This window comes from Callithrix jacchus, chromosome 17, assembly GCF_049354715.1.
Source record: "Callithrix jacchus isolate 240 chromosome 17, calJac240_pri, whole genome shotgun sequence".
Taxonomy (NCBI): domain Eukaryota; kingdom Metazoa; phylum Chordata; class Mammalia; order Primates; family Cebidae; genus Callithrix; species Callithrix jacchus.
This window is the reverse complement of record NC_133518.1, coordinates 37,154,495-37,176,182: the sequence shown is the minus strand read 5'-3', so window position 1 is coordinate 37,176,182 and position 21,688 is coordinate 37,154,495. Positions and strand designations below refer to the sequence as shown.

The 21,688-nt window shown below is 32.6% G+C and overlaps 1 long non-coding RNA gene across 1 annotated transcript; it reads right to left on the bottom strand.

Annotated features, from left to right (window-relative positions):
• Positions 1-4,244: 4,244 nt before the first annotated feature.
• Positions 4,245-13,311, bottom strand: LOC118148886 (uncharacterized). Its single transcript, XR_004735936.3, has 3 exons — positions 13,247-13,311; positions 12,432-12,707; positions 4,245-9,494 (listed from the first exon to the last, which is right to left on the bottom strand). It is a non-coding gene; the product is annotated as an uncharacterized LOC118148886 (long non-coding RNA).
• Between the last annotated feature and the right edge of the window lie 8,377 nt (positions 13,312-21,688).

Here is a 21,688-nt window from a genome sequence, read left to right as displayed (position 1 = left end):
AGCAAGCCCAAAATGAAAACTACAGATCAATATCTCAATACCACAGGCACAAAAATTTTAACAGAATATTAGCAAATAGAATTCAACATTGTATATACAGAATATGTGCCATGATCAAGTGGGGTTTATTCCAGGGATGTTTATGCCAGGGAATTTAGACTAGTTCATTATTTAAATAATAATAATAATGAGCAGTGTAATCTACCATATTAAAAGATGAATGAAGAATATTCACATAATTATATCAATTAATATAGAAAGAGCATTTGATATAATCCCAACACCCATTCTTGGTAAAAACTCAGAAAAATAAGAATAATGGGAATTTATCCAAGCTGATAAAGAAAATCTACCAAAACTGCCCTCCAGCTAACATTTTACTTAATGGTGAAAGATTGAATTCCTCCCCACCAATCAAGAATTAGTCAATGTCTGCTCCCACCAAACACTGTATTGGAAATTGTACACAGTGTAATATGTGTGTATTAGCACATGAAAAGGAAGTTATAAACTTACTGGTTGCCTGACCTCGTGATCTGCCCACCTTGGCCTCCCAAAGTGCTAGAATTACAGGCATGAGCCACCACACTCAGAACCATCCTGGCTAACACTGTGAAACCCCATCTCTATGGAAAATACAAAAAATTAGCCGAGCATGGTGGCACATGCCTGTAGTCCCAGCTACTCAAGAGCCTGAGGTGGGAGAATCTCTGAACCCAGAAAGTGGAGGTTGCAGTGAGCCGAGATTGCATCACTGCACTCCAGCCTGGGAGAAAGCCTGAGATTCCAGAAGAAGAAGAAAGAAGAAGGAGGAGAATAAGGTGAAGGAGGAGAAGGAGGAGAAGGAGAAAAGGAAGAAGGAGGAGGAGGAGGACGATGACAAGGGGGAAGAAGAGGGGGAGGAGGATGAAGAGGAGGATGAGGAGGAGGAATAAAACCTACTGATGGAAAAGGAAAACATAAAACAGTACCGATTTTCATATGACATGATTCTTTATGTGGAACAAGCTTTAAGGAGTCTACAAAAAATTTCTGAGTCTTATAAGTGAGTTTAGTAAGTTTGCAGAAAATAGATAAAAATGCAAACACATGGGGTACTTGTGACGGTTTGTATTTTTTTAAGGAAGTGGCCCATTAGTCTAAGCTGTGAAATTTATGTATGTTCCATATTAGTAATTTGTGTCCTCCCTCTCCTTTTTGTCAGTCTTGCCAGAAGTTTTTGAATTTTATAATTTAAAAAAAAGCTTTGATTCACTGAAATGTATTATTGTTTTTCTGCCTTCAATTTCATTGAGTCTACTCTTTATCATTCCTTTGCTTTTGCTTGATTTAGTGTATTTTACTGTAATTTTTCTAAGTTCTTGAGATGAAACTTAGATGATTTATCTCGTTTGCTGATTGGATAATTTCTATTTTTTTTTTACATGTTTCAGTCACTATTTTTTCCTATGTCTCCTTCATTCTGCTACTGATCCCATCCACTGAGCTTTATTCAGTAAATTTTTTATTAATTTTTCTTGTGTTCTATGTCACTGAAAATTGGGGAAAAGCAGCCTTTTAAAAAATAGCGATATGTACAGGAGGCAGAGAAATAATGGGTAGAAAGTGGTTCCTGGAGAGGGCCACACTGTTAAGCCTTGGACCACAGCCCAAAATGAGAACATGCATTCCAGTTTACTGGTTCAAATGCTGCTTTTTGGCCAGTCTTGTCCTCTCATCGTGTACCCATAAAAACCTAGGCTCCACTGGAAGATGGGCAGCACAGTGGCAAAGGAGCTGAGTAGTGGAGCAGAGTGGCAAAGGAGAGAAGAGAAGAAGCAGCCAGGCATCATAGAGCACTAGCTTGACTTTGGAGGGAGAGCTTGATGGCCAAACTCCAGGGGAAGACCACCTTCCCACTCTATCCCCTATCCATCTCCCCATCCTGCTGAGAGCCACTTCCACCACTCAATAAAATCCTCCATATTCACCACCCTTCAATTCATTCATGCAGCTGATTCTTACTGGATGCTGGACAAGCACTTAGGGACCAAGAGGGCAGGTGCAAAAGACTACCACCCTCACCCTCACTAAGCTGTTAAATACTTAACCTGTCAGTGGATTGCAATGCTAAAAGAGCACACCATAACATATGCCCTGTGGTGCCCCAGAGACTGCCACAAGGCCATATACAGCTCTGCTCCTGCCAGCATCCAGAAGCACTTGTCTCAGCCCCTGCACTCATTCACCTCTGTGCTCCCCTTATTGTGAGGAGTTGAGAGCTGAGGGCTGAGCAAATGAGCCAGCCCCTTTACAAGTCCTGTGAAGGAGTCAAGGGAACTATCTCATTTCAATAATTTCTATTTGTTGGTATTATATGTATGTCATTTGTATGTATGGTTTCCAGTAATATTGCTAAGTTTTTAAAAAATGCAAAAAACTGTATCATCTGAGAATAATGAGTGTTCAGTTTCTTCCTTTCTAGTTCTTTCATTTTTTTTTGTTTTTTGCTCTTTGATCTTCGGCACTATCTAGATATTTTGTAATTTGTAGGCAAATGTTAGTATTTCTGATCTTTTATAGATTAATAAGTAAAAGTAAAACAATGAGAAATTAAGCAGTTTGTCTTCCCCAAGATTGCAAAAGTCATAAATGTATCTTTCCAGTGTCTTATACTATACCACATCAATTCTGTCAATCATGATTTTATTGCTACAAAATTAGAAAGACCTGAAAATGAACAGTTAACACTGAATTGAAACACCTTTTGATCTCTACCAACACAACCATCACTATAGGGGAAACTAAGGATAAATTAATGCCATTTTCAGTAATTTTATTTTTTTTGCTTTATTTCTCCTATCCTGAACTTTCTGAATATAGCTAGCTCAGCAAATTTGGAAGTCCAAAAGTACCAGTGCTAAGACACATTCTGTTTGGACTCCATTGGCGTTAGAACTTATTTCAGTACAAATATTCTGTGTTTTAGCCATTAACAGTCCAAAGATAACACTTTTATTAACTCAAATCTACCCCTAGTACTTTTTTTCTGAGAAAATGTCATGGCATAGAGAAAATACCTTGGTTTTTGGAGTTAGACATTAGATAGTTATTTTTAAAACCTTGTAAATTTTCAGATAATTGTAGATTTACATGTAAGTATAATGTGGAGAGACAGAGAGATCCTGTGTACACTTTAACCAGTTTTCCCCAATTTTAACCAGTTTTCCCCAATGTTACTATTGGGGAAACTGGTTGAAGTTTACTTACTACTTATTGTCTGTATTTCCTTCCAAATAGTTATTTGGATAGTAATAACTATACAGTAGGCATATATATTTTTAAACTCTTGCAATGTGACCTTTAGGTCTTCTCAACAGTCATAATTCTTTCAATTATTTATCATATGTCATAGTTACAAGGCCATAGTATTCTATTATCATTCCAAGTAGAGACATTTCATTTTATTGTTATTCTTTTACTGTTAATTTCACTGTAGTTAAAGAATGTGGTCTGTATGAATTATGTTTATTGAAATTCAAGGTTTTATTTGTAGTTGAAGATAATGTAAACTCTATATTACATGAAACTGATTATTTGCATTCCAATTTTCAATGTTCTCATATGTTCTTGTTTATCTGGCAATTGTTGAGTAAAATGAATTTAGGTGTTGTGTTATGATAACAATGTGTTAATTTTTTACCTTTTTCTATTACCAGTTGGAGTTTATATTTTTTAGTAGATATTAACATATAGTTGATGCTTAGTAAAGTATTTATGAAGTTTAATAAAGTACTTTGTTTACATGAAAATTAGGGATAATTGCATGTTTCTGATAGGATGAATCTTTATCACATGAAGTATCAAATACTTCATGTCTATCTAATATTTTTGCATGATCTATTTTGAATAATTTTAACGTTTTGATGTTTTAGCCTCTATTGTCTGTCTTTTCCAGATATCTTTTGAAAAAATTTTAAACCTTTATATGTAGTACTTTTTCAGGTTTGTTTTATGTATGTGGCTAATTTTAAAAATCATAGTCCATATTAGTAAGATAGAAATAGAAGAGAACTTCCTCAACTTGGCAAAGAATATCTGCAAAAACCTACATATGGCATTGTACTTAGTAGTGAGAAACTTGAAGCTTTCCCACTAAGATAAGGAATAAGGCAAAGATGCTTCTGACCAATGCTTTTTTTAACATCACACTGAAAGTCTTAGCTAATGCAGTAAGAAAAGAAAGAAAAGGTATACAGCTCAGGAAGGAAGAAATAAAACTATCTTTTTTCCCAGATGACATCATCATATATAAAGAAAATCCAAATACTTGACAAAACAAAACAGATCTCCTGGAACTAATAAGCAATTATCATAAGATTATAGTTTACAAGATTAATATACAAAAGTCAAACACTTTTCTCCATAACAGGAATGAACAAATGGAATTTGAAATAAAAAATATATAACATTATTTGCATTAACATCCAAAAGATGAAATACTTAGCTATAAATGTAACAAAATATGTACACAATCTGTATGAGGAAAATTACAAAACTGATGAAGAAAAACCAAAATAGAGTTAAATAAATGGAAAGATTTTCTACGTTTATGGATAGGGCAGCTCAATATTGTCAAGATGCCAGTTCTTTCTTACTTGCAATCCCAATCAAAATCCCAGCAAGTTATTTTTGTGAATATTGAGGGGGTAACTAGATCCAAGGTAACTAATACAATATTGACAAAGAACAAAGATCTAGGACTTATATATACAACTTCAAGACATACTGTAGATCCACAGTAATAAATACAGTGTGGTATTGGTGAAAGATTAGGCAAACAGATTGATGGAACAGAAGAGCGAGCCCAGAAATAAACCTGCATAATTATAGTCAACTGATCGTTCATAGAAGGGTAAAAGTAATACAATTAAAAAACAGTCTTTCCAACAAATTGTACTTCAACAACTGGACATTCATAATGAAAAAAAATCTGGACACAGACTTTATACCCTTCATAAAAATTAGCTCAAAATGTACCATAGACCTGAATATAAAATATAAGATTATAAAATTCCTAGAAATTAACAAGAGAAATCTAGATAACCTTGGGTTTAGTGATTACTGTTCAGACAAAACCCAAGGCACAATCCATGAAATGAAGCATTGGTAAGCTAGGCTTTATTAAAATTAAAAATGTCTACTCTGTGAAAAGCACTACTAAGGAAAAAAAAGGAAACCCCAACAGCAAAAGAAAATATTTGTGAAAGACATATTTGATAAAGTATTGTTATTCAAAATATGCAAATTCAGCAATAAAAAAACAAACAAGCCAATTAAAAAAAATTAACCAGAGACCTTAACAAATGCCTCACCTGAAAAAATACACAGACAGCAAAGAGAATACAAAGAAATGCTCCACATTTTCTGTCATCATGTAAATACAAATTATAAGAACAAGGAGATATCACTACACATCTATTAAAATGGACAAAATACAGAACGCTAACACCACCAAATGCTGACAGGATGTACAGCAACAGAAAGGAGAACTGTCATTCACTGCTGGTGAGAATGCAAAATGGTATTGCCACTTTGGAAGATAGTTTGGCAGTTTCCTACCAAACTAAACATTCTTATAATACCATCCAGCAATTGCACTGTTTACTGTTTACCCAAAAGGACCGAAAATTTATGTCCACACAAAAACTTGCACACATGTTTATAGCAGCTTTATTCATAACTGCCAAAACTTAGAAGCAACAAGATGTCCTTCAGTAGGTGGGTAAATAAACTGCAGTATATCTAGACAATGAAATATTATTCACTGCTAAAAATATGACTTACCGAGCCAAGGAAAGAAATAGAGAAAACTTAAATGCACAGTACTAAGTGAAAAGAGCCAATCTGAAAACCTCCATACTGTATAATTAAAACTACATGACATTCTGGAAAAGGTAAAACTATAGGAATAGTAGAAATATCAGTGATTGCCTAGGCTTAGGGGAGAGAGAGATGAATAGGCATCACAGAGGATTTTTAGGGCAATAACACTACTTTGTATGATACCATAATGGCATATACATGGTATTATAAATTTGTCTAAACACATATAGAGTGTACATCACCAAGAGTGAATCCTATGTAAACTCTGGACTTTGGGTGATAATGATTGTGTCATTGTAGGTTCATCAACTGCAACAAATGTACCCCTCTGGTGGTATGTTCAAAATGGGTGGGAAATGTTGAAAATGGGTGTTCGTGTGGGATTGGGAGGCAGGAAATACACAGGAAATCTTTCTACCTTCTGCTTATTTTTGTGGTAAAACTAAAATTGCTCTAAGAAATAAAATTCTATTAAAGAAATCTAGTCTAAAACACTTAATAAAGGATTTTTGTGCATTTTTCAAGATAATATATTGAAAAGTTATCAATAATATAAATGTCTTAATATTGAATCACTTGCATATTTTAAGTAAACTCAGCTTAATTACATTGAAGCAATAGTACTTTAATACATTTATGAATTCAAATTATTTCTTTAGCATTTGATCAAAAGTTGAATACTAGTATTTTAGATTAACCTTTTTTCTATACAGAAAATACAATTATCGATCAATAAAAACTATTGCTCTTCATTCTTAATATTTCTATTCTTTATTTTCATAATGTCATTAGTGTGATCCTTTAGAAATGTTACAAAATATTAGTTCCAACAGTGTTTTTATTGTGTGATTCATTTTAGTATAAATGCCTTTACAGTCATTAATATTTTATTTATTTTTTATGAGAATTCATATGTAAGATTGTGCCAGAGTGTTTTTGAACTCCTTATATTTTATCAGTTTAGCTTTGATGTGATGCTTTAATTCGCAGAATAACCTCTCAAAGAGTTTAACTAGTTGGAAACATCTGTTTCTTGAAGAATTTGGAACACACTTGTAAATCTAAGTCCAATGCCTTATGAAATGGTTTTTAGAGTGAAGTTCTCCCATTAAGGCTTGTGTTGTTGTTGGTGTTAATCCCTTATTAAATTTAGGGTACCTATATTTTGCTACAAATATGGTCCACTTTACCACAATCCTCACATGTATTTAAAGAGTGTATGGTATTCTTCCAGAGGAATGCTGACACTACAGGGATGAGTAAGTGCCGCTTCCCGGGAACAGAAAAAGAAGGTCTCATCTGCTGTCCTCTTCCTGAGAAGGTTGTTTCACTACTGCTGTTCATGTATTTTCATTTGAAAGCAATAGCTGGAAGCAGCAATAAAAAAGGAAGTAATATTGCATGAAATACAAAAACAGGTAGCACTCCAGTGGAGGGTCCTACAGCCAAAATTAGGACTAGTGGAAAAGGTAGCATTGATAGCCTAGACTAGAAATTGACTGATTGCAAAAGAACATTCATGTTTTAACTGACATATTTATTCTTCTGAGGTCTATTTTCCTTTAATTTACTTGACATTCCACAATCCTAGGCATCAAATAAGTGCTTGTCTTTATGGGCTTCTGCTGCGTTTGGTCATATTTCAGAACCTATAATTTGACAAGCAACTTACTTCTGAGTAGGTTTAATAATGGTGTATATTTTATTATATGATAAAAGCAGTGAGTTAATTATGTTTTCAATTTTCATAAGGTACATATTAACAGTAAGAGTAAGTACTATTGTTTCTATTTCCCTCTCCTTTCTGTTGATGCATATATTTTTAATTGCTGGTAAAAGAAACCTGACAACGTGGAGCACAAGGCCCTTTAAGACCTGCCACATCAGTATCTCTGTATCTGAGCCCTGAGTAATCATCAGACTGAGCACATAATAGGGTTTTCTCCAGCTGTGGAAAACCTGAAAATGACTAGATACTGAATGGAAAGAAACATTTTGAATCAAGTCCAGAGGGCTGAGGTTACCCTGGATGAGTGTAAGTGCTAAGGGAACCCATCTCTGCATATGTGAAAACTGTGGGTTCTTTCAGCCTCCAAATACTGTCCTCAAAATCTGAATACACTGGTTAACCAGAAAAGACAAAGTCCCGCATCTGGGTGCCACACATATACACAGTAGCATATGCTCCGGAGCCTTGGGTTAAGGACAGAACACATGGTTACCATCTCAATTTAGTTAACATTTACTTGAACCCAAGCCAGAATTTAACACCTATACTACTCTATTTAATCCCTTCAAACTTAGCCCATTCTATAATAAAATGCACTGCTAATTTGACTTCTGATAATGACAGAAAAACATTTCTAGGAAGGAGAAGCCCAAAATTCAATTTTGAATTATAACGGAAACAAATCCTGTGGCAAGAAATCCCTGGGGTTCATAATACAGGCAAGTGAGAATTTTGATTTTCCTAACAAGGAAATGACTGCTTATATAGATGGACATGTCAACAAATTCTTGCCAAATTAATAAACAAAGAAATAAAAGTATAGCCTCTTTTTATCCAATTAAGATAAATTTATTTTATTTTAGCTAACATTTTTATATGATAATTGCAGCTAGAAGAAAAGTAACAGACCAGACAGGGAAATCATTTCAGGAAAGCGGTTATTTTCTTAACTAGCAAAATATTTCTGGAATTTTTGCTAGCTAGATCCAAAGCAAATTTAACAAAGATCATGTTTATTAAATGTCCCTTTGGTTTATCCCAGATTACTTTTCAAGATCTAGTACTTCACTACCCTTATTATTTCCTCTTCACCATGTTTTCCCTCATTTTAAATTCTCCATTGAGACTGCTTACCAAGTCGATTATCCCCAAACTCTCATTTTATAAATAAAAAAATAGTATATTCAATAACCCCAGAACAAATATAATTTATAAAAAAAATAATTTGCAGTGCCAGCTCTTTGGAGAGATTTTTTTTCCCCCTCCTCTGTGCATGTGCCTAATGAGAGAATGTGTATCAGGAGGCGAATATACCATTTGGGTTCCCAGATTGCTTGCCCTATTTAGCATTATTTTTTTTAAGTTGCAGTTAGTATTAGCCTTAAGAAATGAATGAAAATCTACCATGAATGAAAAAGTTAATATTAGTATTGTAATTAGCAAGGACCCGATCTTGCAGGAGCAGTTTTATACTGCAGTCTTTGGAGAACATGCAAGTCTCCAGCTTGTCTGCCTGGAGCTTTGCACACAGTGTGATAGAAGGGCTTCAGTAGAGAAAGGCTGAATTGTTCTCCTCTTGCTGCCACCCATGATGATAGATATGGAAGGAAATGACACGAAGTCTGTGCTTCGTTCAACCTAGCAGAAGTAGTCCATCTTTTCTCCAGACAAGTGAGAACAGAAAACCACAAAAGTTTAAATGGGCTGCAGAAGAAGTCATAATGCAATTGAGACAATGTTGTTATCTTACTAGAAAAAAAATGGGGCTGTCGGGTTGAAGAAGGGAAGTTCTAGGTAGGTTGCTCAAAACAGTGATCTTCCTTTTTGTAGGAGTAGCCTTTGTGTAATTTGTCTCTCATTCACCAAGAGGTCACTTTTCTCCTTACAGTCAATCCTTTCTCTGAGTGGCATAGAAAACAAAATAATTTTAGAGAAAGTTCTGGAAATGAAGTTGAAAGAAAAAAATACAAAAGACTGGGAATACATAATGTAATTAATATTGGTTCTGAGGTAAGTGTGAGCATACTATTTACAACTGAAAATATATTTAAAACTAACAACACTCAGCATTGGTAATAGGGTCAAGAAGTGATATATCTCATATACTGCTTGTAGGCATGTAAATTATTATGTTCATAAAGGGCCATTTATCAGGGCTAGAAATATAAAGTGTGAAGATGAGAAAGCTCATTGGCCCTACAATTACAGTACAAAACAATGCACCATAAGGAAACAGACATGCCTAAAATAATGTATGTAAAATATGTAGATTTTTAAAAAATAACACTGCCTACAATTAAAAAAAAATCAAATTAAATAACCAGTAATGCAGAATAAGAAAAACAAATTATATGCGTTGATACAATGGGATGCTACAAATTAATTTAACAAATGTTGTTTAAATACAGAGAAAATCATAAAAGTAAAAATAAAATTATAGTAACTCTCTAATTACGTCACAAAGTAATTTTCACTACATTAAAATGTAAAACTTTTGCCTGCAGAAATAGAAAGGAACATTAAGAAAAGTATGGCAATCTGGGAAAAACTAATTGCAACACATATGACATGCAAAAGATTATTATTATTATTATTATTATTTGAGATGGAGTTTTGCTCTTGTTACCCAGGCTGGAGTGCAATGGCGCGATCTTGGCTCAATGCATCCTCCGCCTCCTGGGTTCAGGCAATTCTCCTGCCTCAGCCTCCTGAGTAGCTGGGATTACAGGTATGCGCCACTATGTCCAGCTAATTTTTTTGTCTTTTTAGTAGAGACAGGGTTTCACCACGTTGACCAGGATGGTCTGGATCTCTTGACCTCGTGATCCACCCGCCTCGGCCTCCCAAAGTGCTGGGATTACAGGCGTGAGCCACCGCGCCCAGCAGCAAAAGATTATTTTAATTGCTATGTAAAGAGCTCTTCTAAATCAATAAGAAAACAACAAACGCCCAACAGCAAAATGAGATCAGTTCTCAACAGGTAATTTTCAAAGAAATGCAAGTGGACAGTAAGGATTCTCAATCTTAATCATGATGTTTAAATTCCAGTTACAACAACAATGCAGTACCACTCATTCACTTATCATCGGTGGATTTTTTTTTCTAAGTGTCAGTATATATTGTGATAAGGGTGAAAGAATATAGTTACATTCTATCTTTCTGGGTATGAAAAATGGTAACATATATGGAGATCTATGGGAAAATAGCTGTAAAAAATTTAAATGCATTAATATTTTCACCTCACAATTGCACTTCTGATATTTATCTTTCAGATATATTAATACATATTTGACATTTGTATACAAGTGTATACAAGTATTCACTGCAACACAGTTGGCAAAGCTAAAGATTGAAAATAAGCACACAGTCTATTTAGTAAATTGTAGTACATCCTTTCAATGAGACCCTATATGGTCATCAAAAGCAATGAGATCTATAGTATTGATGTTGAAGGATCTCTAAAAAAGTGTATTGTTAATGGAAAGAAAGTCCAAAACTTTGTTTACAGTACATTCTTATTTGTGTTAAGATGTAGAGCCTCTGGAAGATTTACCAAAGAAAGACCTTAAGAAGGGAAGATTATGAACTCTTCATTCTACATAATTTTGTTCTATGTAATTTTTTCTACAATGAGCATGAATGTATTTTTCAACATAAACTTTTAGATTATTGTCAAAAATACCTAAATACATGACAAAGTATAGATATGTTTATTAGCCCATATTTAAGTCTAGTTCTCTTTTCTTAAGCTATATATCAAATATTATTTTATTACATATTATATTTTATAATATATCATATTAGATGCTTAGTCAGGTATAGAAAAATTAAGACAGACACACCAAATATTAATAATGATTAAAATCTTTGGTGGAGTTACATCTGAATTATTTGGTTTATGGGCCATTGTTTATATTTCAGGTTTAAAAAACAATTTTATAATTATACAAACATTTAATTTTTTAAAAAATTGGGTGCTTTTATAACTAGTTCTAATGTTAAAAATTAATTTTTTTGACACTTTCATGTTAATTCAGGTCTTTTTTATTTCAGGAAAGTTTTTCAAAATTATATATTTAAAGATCTGTTCCATTATTTATTATTTTCAATCTTTATATATAGGCTAATTCCCTTTGCTTCTCTTCTATTACTATTTTTTTTCTTTTTAGCTCCTTTTTATTTGTTCCTCAATTTTGGTTGCTTTGTAAAATTCCTCTAGTACTTCACTTTTAAAAATTATTTTCATTTTCTTTTATTTTTCTATATTTAAAAATTTTTCTTTATGAGTTCATTATTTTTCTTTTTTTCTTTTGAGAGTTCTAGCAGATCATATTTTATTTTATTTGTTTCATTTATTTCCACTTTGTCCCTCAATTTTTGCATTTCTTATTTGAGGTCTTCATTACAAAAATAAAATTGGACAATTATTTCTTACATTTTTTAAAGCTCAGTTGCAACATTTTCTGAAGAATATCCTTCATCTATTAGAAATTTATGCAACTTATTTATATTATTTTATTTTTATGGTGATTTTAAAATTCAAGCTTTGCTATTGATTTTTTTTAAGTCCACTGATAAATTACTTAGATTTTCCTGGACCAGTTATTTTCATGAGTTTCCTTTGGTCAGTAAGGTATTTTAATAGTATTCCAGCTACTTGATTTTTATACTGCAAATCTAAATTTTTCTTGGTTGCCCCAAATTCTATGTCTCCGTGATTCTTCATATAACCCCACTTTCTCTGTTTCTAGAAAACAAACCAGTCCAGGATTCCTGCTGCTAGCAGTTCACCTCTGTTCTTGCTCCTGCTGTTCAAGAAACTATATAGATATTTCACCTTTGTTTGTTCCTCTCATCTTTCGAAAGGTACATTTGGTAGTGCTTCTAAAATCTGCTGTGACTGAGCCCTCTTGCCAAGTGCTTTCTCTGCTGCTTTTCTTCTCTTCTTCTTCCCATGAAGCTCTTTTATTAGGCTTCTGGACAGTGTATGTGTACTTGGGAGTATGTCAACTATGGCTGCATCCATCTTCTACAGCTTTTGAGTTTTAGTCCTTCATTATCCCTGCTGCTTTTGGATAAGTGTAAGAAAAAGTCCTTACGGTGAGCTACACAACTAGAAAAAAATATGAGGTTAAATCTGTTAGTTGATTCATTTGTGCTTTCATTCTTACTATATATAAGTTTAGAAAACATTTTTATATATTCCTGTTACACTCAGCTATATTTTCTTCTGGTACATATTTAGAATCACTTTTTGATATCGGTCTTTAATTTATCAAGTATGTATGCGAAACAAGATCTACCATTTTTGCAAAGAGCTACCTAGTGTTGCCAGTAACATTCAATAAATAACTTACAATTTCAAAAATACAAATGTCCTGTTCATCAATTATTAAATTTTTATATGTAATTGGGTAAATTTATTTACTTAATTTACTTTATTAACCTATTTTGTTATCTATGACAAAATATTAATTATTTAGGATTATAAAACTTTAAAATCTATCACAGAGAAACTTTCCTTTTTCCTTTTCAAAATCACATTTTCAGATTTTTAAAGTTGACTTGAGACCATTATTAGAACTGAAATAAATTAATGTTAATATAATAAGAACTGACTTTAAAAATTATTGAGTAAGCTCTAATACTCACCATTTATCTCTTCTAGCCAAGGTTCATCTCAGGCAGCCAGGTCGCTGTTGAGTTAATACATCTTCAGGAAGATGCATACTCTCTCAGACCCTACGTACTTAGCAATGTGTACATGGGTTTTACTAACAACTTGGCTTGCTAGAGATTTTGGAGATAACAAAAATTTCCTCTCAAAAGATAGAAGGCAATCTCTGTTAACTTCTTTCATTTAAAATGATGAAAGAGATGCCTTAGACTTAAAGTTTCTTTATTTGTATGTAGCCTGTTTTTCTCCCTGGAGACACTGCTATTTTATGGTAACTTCATTTAATATGATTCTATTAGTACTGAATTCATGAAAGTTTTATCAAAATTTCTTCACCAGTCCCGTAAACTTGTGCTGATTTAATGCTTAGAGTCTATTAATTATATTGGTGGTGAAGTGAGCAAGAACCAGTTAAATGCCTGTGTTCATAATGTCATCCTGCCTGATATCTATAAATGTATTCAAATGAGGCTGCTAAACCTCAAAACATTTATGTAACTTCTAATTTAGAGTAACCTTCTGTTATGACAAATAATTGACACATGCAAGTAATTTTTTTGAACAACTGTAGGTTACCCAATTTTAATAAGAAACAACAACAACAAAAAATAGCGCAGAAACCAGGAAATCACATTTTAGTCTAGACAAAGGGGTTTATGATTAAAATTTCTGGAGAATTTCTTGTTTGACCAATAATCTTATTTTAAAGTTCATTCCAAAAGACGATTCCCAAGATTTTGAAATTGCTGGAGTCATTGTTGGAGTAAACATATACTATGTCAAAACTATCTATACAAACAGCAGTTATGGGAGATTTTATGTTCAAATGTGCAGATAAAACCAACCTCCATACTTTATAGTCACACCACAGGTAAAATTATACAGAGAATGAATTATTTAATACTTACTGAATCAGATTATTCCAGTTCATACACTATTCACTGTTTCAGTGAAATGAATAGAACTCTAGTTGCCCAAAAGAGTTACTCAGCTTCTAAAAATGCTTGGCTTCCTCCCAGAAAGTAGTTTACACAGTGACACTTTATGAGTGATAAAGTGATATGAAGAGGTGCTTACATACCTACAAGAGCATACATCTGCTAATAACTGAAATTGCCCTGAGAGCCAGCAGCAACTTCTTTGGAAAGCCTTCAATAGTGGCACATCATTTTTTTAGGGTAGAGCTGCTTTGGGTCTAATCAACTAAGAAGAATTGTCCAATGGTATTTTGCTCATTCTAAAACTCACAGAAAATCTTCTAGCAGACTAAAAGTAAATTTATTTTGTAGCAAAGTGTACTTGGTGACTTCATGTCATTATTAAAAGTTAAAATTAGACATTTTAGAATATAGAATGAATAATTGCTTGTATTTAAATAGATTTCCAAAGCATGTTACTTTTTTTTTTTTTTTTTTTTAATTTGAGATGGAGTTTTGCTCTTGTTACCCAGGCTGGAGTGCAATGGCGCGATCTCGGCTCACCGCAACCTCCGCCTCCTGGATTCAGGCAATTCTCTTGCCTCAGCCTCCTGAATAGCTGGGATTACAGGCACGCACCACCATGCCCAGCTAATTTTTTTGTACTTTTAGTAGAGACAGGGTTTCACCATGTTGACCAGGATAGTCTCGATCTGTTGACCTCGTGATCCACCCGCCTCGGCCTCCCAAAGTGCTGGGATTACAGGCGTGAGCCACCCCGCCCGGCCAGCATGATACATTTTAAATTGATGCCCAATAATTAAAAATAAATATTTACCTGTATTTTATATAATAGTGAGTTTTAACATCTTTTGAACATATAATTATAATTGGTCACATTTAATATATAATTTAACTAAAAGCAATTATGAAGAATAAATATTCATGTTTAAATTTAACTACTTTTTACTTTTCAATTGGTTTACTAGAAGTTATATCTTTTCTCTTCTGCACAGTTATGCTGTACCTACTAACTCCTGCTACTGAGATCTTGATTCTTCCATTACTACCTTTAATTTAAAGATCCTTTCAACTGTTTCTCTCAACTGGCTCTTGTTATTTCTATATTTAGGCATGTATAGCTCTACTCTCTATATAATTATACCTTTCACTTGACTCAATACCCTGAATAACTATTGCCCTAATCTCCTTTGGGATTATTGATGGATAGGCAATAGACAAAATTCTTAGAATAATTAAAAGCACTTAAATTAAGAACGAGGAGGTGTTGAGAGTGGAAGAAGTTATATGATGAGTTCTGCGTTTTGAACAAATCATCCTTCCCATAGTATAGAGAATGATTTTGGTGACAGGAAGAGTGGCCTGAGAAATATTTATAAACTAAAAGTGACAGGACTTAGTGATGAATTGAGGCTCAGGAAACTGCATAGAACATGTATCTGTTTCTGAAATTGGTACTGTAAGTATTTTGGAGGAAGGATTCTGGAAGATGTCATGAGTTAGAAGCACTTTGGGGATAGCTAGATGGAGCTGCCAAGTAGGTGGCTGAGTTTATGGACCTGACACTAAAAGATAAAGCCTGGGATTCAAACAAATATTTGGGATTAATCAATTAAACTGTAGAACATGGATAAGATTTCATGGGAAGATATTATAAAATGATATGAGAATAAGGCCTAAGACCAAGCTTAGACTAATTATACAGTGAGGGCAAATATGGAAGAATAAGTCTGCAACAGAAACTTATCAATAGTCAAACAGGAAAATAAAACTGCATTCTAAATCAAGCCAACGGAAGATAATTTTCTAAGGAAAAAGTGGCCAACAGTGCCAAATCTGGCTGAGAATTCAAGCAAAGTAAAAAGTGTCCATTGAGTTTAGCAACATGGAAGTCCCTGTGGATCTCAGCCATAGTTATTTTGATAAGAGTATTAGTATCTTTCTGAACATCCACTCTTTCTTTAATTCCTGTAGATGGGCTTAAATCACTATATAAAAATTATATTCATATGGGTCAACAATGACCTACTGTTGCTATCTTTAGTCCTATTTCTCCTTGAACTCTGTTGATGATGTTGATTTCCCTTCCTTCCTTGGTTATTATTTCTCTTTAGTGCCATAGCTTACTTCCTTGTCTTCCTCCCTGGGTTCTATTCTGGTTCCTGCCTAGTGTTTGCTTCTCCATTTAGTTCTCTCTTCTACTTTTCTCTTTTTCCGTTTTGTTTTATATTTGTGAGGCTACCTTTCCAACCATAAAAACTGCTTACAGTTATACTGTCACTGCAGGTGGGGCCCACATAAGTGGCAGGGCAGCCAATATGACACTGATAATGTTCTGTGAAACATTCTGGAAGTCCTTATATTTACCCTGCAGAAAACATATTTTTTATTGTATTTCTCATTAGTAAATAATTTACAGATAAATTGTAAAATGTCAGTTGTTCTCATAAAAATATTAACACCAGAGTACAGCTTTGAAAAGGCCCAGAGCATTCTAATAGAACAAGATAATCTAAAAGTTAGAGCCACTAATTTGGGAAAAACTTTCCTTCAGATTTTCTATTATATGATAACAGCGAAGTTTAAAAAGAGATATAATTTTATAAATTCAAGGGAATATGAACAAACAGAGTGATATTAAGCTCATAATCTATGGCAGATATTGTTCCAGCGATTCCATGTGTTTCCAATGTAATCTTCACAAATCCTCTTTTAGGTACATTTTATTATCCCTATTTTGTTTCAAGTCAGTAATTGAAACTGGTTAATCACTTTAATTGGAGATATAAAGTTAATAAGTGATAGAAACGGGATTCAAATTTAGGTTACTAAATCTTCTAATTATATGCTCTTCTCTCTCTCTTACAACCAGTAGCATTTTTCCAAGTTGCACAATATCCCTGAAGAAAAGTTGTTACAGATGGTCACATTCATATTTTGATACTTTATTCAAGAATTAAATTATTTAAAATGTATGTCCATGGATTGCAAATTTAAGTAACTTAACTTTGTCATATTTGCTAACCTGTTATCTATGTATACTTTGAAGTGAAAATGTCTGGTTTCCTTTTGAGAACATCACTAACCATGGGGTTCACCAAGCTTCAAATACAATAAAGTCATGCATTAATTACACTTTAGATCTGAAATCACAAAGCATATTATTCCATAAATAATCTTCTCTACTCATCAAATTCTAATCATCAGTTTTTAACATTTCAATTTCATTAATGACAGGCCCTCTAAAGACAAACACTCCTCTCGCATCATTAGAGTAGCTTGTGCATTTACAGTAATTAATAATATGGTCCTTTAATATATTCCACATAAAGAAAGGCTCATGATGCTGTGTGTGTGTGTGTGTGTGTGTGTGTGTGTGTGTGTGTGTATCTTTAATTTCAGGATGCTTTTGTCAAATCCAGATTCTGCACAAAGGGAAATCATTACTATCATGTCAATAATTATTCTCGAAAATAAAAAAAAAAGATAAATTGAGCTAATCTTCTTCACTAAGTTGGATGTGGGGGTCCAAAACATGTCCAAACAGATATGATTATTTTGCATTTTGAGTTCACTTAGATTGCAATATTGAGTTGATCCTCTTTCAATCTCCACACTAAGATTTTCAATTGTGATTATAAATGTGATATTATGTTAAAAATGAAAAGATACATAAAATATTGCTTTAGAAAAGACAGTAGGTGAAAATTAGGACTTTTTAAATTTTTCTGATAGGCTGTTGCCATTGTTTAAAAACTTTGATGACTCCGAAAGTAAAATATATTTTATATTTCCCATATTTCATAGAAAATAAGTGTTTCTTGAAAGTTACCAAACACTAAATTTAAAATAGTTCATTTATTTTGGCTGGGTGAGGTGACTCATGCCTGTAGTTGCAGCACTTTGGGAGGCCGAGATGGGTGGATCACCTGAAGTTAGGAGTTCGAGACCAGCCTGACCAACATAGTGAAACCCCATCCCCACTAAAAATACAAGATTAGCTGGGCGTGGTGGTGGGTACCTGTAATTCCAGGTACTTGGGAGGCTGAGGCAGGAGAATCGCTTGAATCAAGGAGGTGGAGGTTGTAGTGAGCAGAGATTGTACACTGCAGCCTGGGTGACAAGAGTGAAAATCAATCTCAAAAAAAAAAAAAACAGGTTGTTTTTTTGTTTTAAAATTTAAAATGATAGACTAAATACTGAATTCATAAACAATACTTCCCATATGAATGAAATCTATATTACATTCCTGATTCTAATACTCTTTTAATAGCAATAGATCATTTAATTATTTCTTGTTTTTGGAATTTCAGATAATTTATCATTTTAGGTTACAGGCATAGATATCACTGAATGTTGTGTAATATATGCTGTTTCCTTAGTGATAAACATTATGATTTAAAATATACTGTAAAAAAGTGTTTAAAATATCTTTTGTTTCCATTTCTGCCATTTTAAAGTGAAACTAAGTCTTTCACGTTAAGGAATGATTTTACATTTTAGGCCTACTACAATTTATGACTTCACCTCACTTCTTTGTTTTGCTTTCCTGTTCTTCAGTTACTTTAAGGAATGTGAATCTCAATAAGTTACATTTATTTTGAAATAAAAATATAGTTCAAAACAAGTTCAATTGCCAGTGAAATTTTTCTAAAGGTGTCTGTATTTTTTTAAGAAGCTGTGATTTATTTACACATTCCCTCTCTGTAAGCCACTTTGTTCTATCATAATAAAACTTACAAATAATGGATCTGCTCTATGGAGCAATGTTGATATAATATTAAGAGTACAAATACAGTACTGGTTTATTAAGAGAGTTTCCAATGATTATTTCATCAAAGCAAAAATGTAATACTTAATAGCTTTACTATTATGCACTTGAAACTTTGAAAATATTTATGGGAAATTACAATAATACATATTTTCTTTTATATCTATGTAAGTATTGCTCTATTTATCTCAGTCAGGGAAACTAATAACTTTATTGTACATGATAATAAACTTGAAAAACAACCTTTTTACCTAAGCGTAAACATAATTATTTTTCAATTGTGTTGGTTTTTAAAACAATCCAGAATATTGTCGTTTATCTGGAAGTTTGAATTTTATTTTCAGAATTTGGAGAGAAAATCACAGGCCCAATTTCTTTCTCAAGTGTAAGTCAAAATAAACATAAAAATATATGTGTGTATATATGTCTGAATTTAAGGTATTAATAGTATAATACAGTTTTTATTTTAACAAGAAAATTAATTGCTACTCTTTAATTTGGGAAATATCAAAAGTATTTTTTTCAGTTATTTATAAATAGAATTTTCAGCTCAACAAATTTAAAAACCATTTCTCTTTTTATGCTGCATAACACAACCAAGAATGACTACTGCTAACTAAATTTAGATCAATTTTCATTTAGTATTTGCACAAACATATCAGAAAAGTCAAAGACTAGGTAGTGAGTCAAGGAATAGGTATATAAAATCTTCCATGTTAACATAAGCCATAGTAGAAATGCAAAAATATAAGTGAAATCTCTGACAAAGTTTTGGGAAGTACAAAATTTTAAATTGCCAAGATAAAATATCATCTAGGAGAAGCTGAGACCTAATATAACATTCAAAATCACCTAGCATGAACATCTGGAGTATAGTGAGTATTCAATAAAATTTGTAGAACAATTGAAAGAATATACATTAGTAATTCGAAAAAAATTCACATGTATTTTGAATATAGAGTAAGTAGGTATAGTTTTAGCGTGTTTGCATTTCGAGAGTCTCAGTGAAGGAGATTTACTTCATTTAATTTACTTAACTTTGCTTAAATTGATTTTACAGAAAATTCCTTATGGTGGCAATGATTCCCCAGGGTGTCAATTTTGAATCATGCTATGCTTAATTTTTAAAAAATCAACTTGCTTAGGCAAATGCATGAGTCTAGAAAGAAAAGTATCTAAATATTTCCTTCAGAATGGTATCTAAATGGTGTAAGAATTTTTACTGCTGTTTTAAAACCAGGCACTAGTTGTAGTAAACTGTTGATAACCTTTTTATCTCATATAATCATTAAAGGTATAGTTTCAATTATTAATTAAGACAACACTGAGCACAGTTCAGTGACATCGAAATGTGTTCTGACAGATTACACTGATTAAAACATAATAATTTCCAGTTAGGATTGTGTTTAATAATGGCTTTCTTGTTTGTGTTGGTAGTCTCATCTACTTTCTCCATTTGACTCGGCCAAAAGCAATAATTCATCATATTGGGTGCAAGGAAACTTTGGTAAATAATAGTGATAACAAACAAATATGTTTTATAAAATAAAGGGTTTACTTTAAAAAAAGGTATAGGGTCTTTCATAAACATTACTTGATTTGCCACTTATGCACTGGTGAATTAGAGCTGGCACCTCTTGGCCTACAAAAGATGACTGTTAAATTTTCAGGAAAGATGCAAGCTGAGTTACTAAACACAGCCATTATTTTTAAAAAGGCAAAGACATTACAAATACTTATAATGAAATAAATTTTAGTAAAATCAAATACAAAAGAATTCACTAATTGTTAATAATTATACCATAGTTCACATACATACACTTTTGAAGTTTTTTACAATCATTAAATCTGTATGGTAAAAATAATATATAAAATAATATGATAAAGTAAATTAAATGAAATCATTTTCCTAGAAACTCTCAAAATGCAAATATATTAAAACTATACCAACTTACTCTATATTCAAAAAATATACAAACATATTTTTTCTAATTACTAATGTCTATGCTTTTAATTGATCTACAAACTTTAGTGAGTATCTACTATATGCCAGATATTTATACTAAGTGCTATTGAGTAACATTTGTTCTCAGCTTCTTCTGGCTGTTATTTTATCTTGGTTATTTAAAACTTTGTACCTCCCCAGCAAACTTTATAAAAGAGATTTCACTTATATTTTTGACATTTCTACTATGATTTATCTTAATAAAATGGATTTTATTTGTATCATATATAATATAAAGATATGCAACTGTGAATCTCTGCCCAACTGTGTTGGCAGCTTCAAATTGGTCGTAGTGAGAGGATTTGCCACAAAAGTCAGAAAATGCTACAAATCAGAGAGATGAAGGCATTTACTGGCATAATGTAGATCTCACAGTCTATGCAAAGATATAGAATATTTTATAGAATGGAAATTTAAATTCAGAGAAATTAATTGAATTGTCCAATGCTACTTATCTCAAGGGTTACAACCAACATGTTCGGCTTGACTCTATGTCAATATTTTCTTCTGTGTTGCTTTTTTGGCTAGAAATACTAACAACATCACAATGGCCAACTTTATTGAGTTACTCCTGAGTATCAGGGTCTCTGATAAATACTTAATGTTCCTTATCTTGTCACAGAATAACTATAACCTTTATCTTCAATTTACAGATGAATAAAATATGTCTTTAAGAATTTACTTTCTTTTTCCAGAGTCAGGA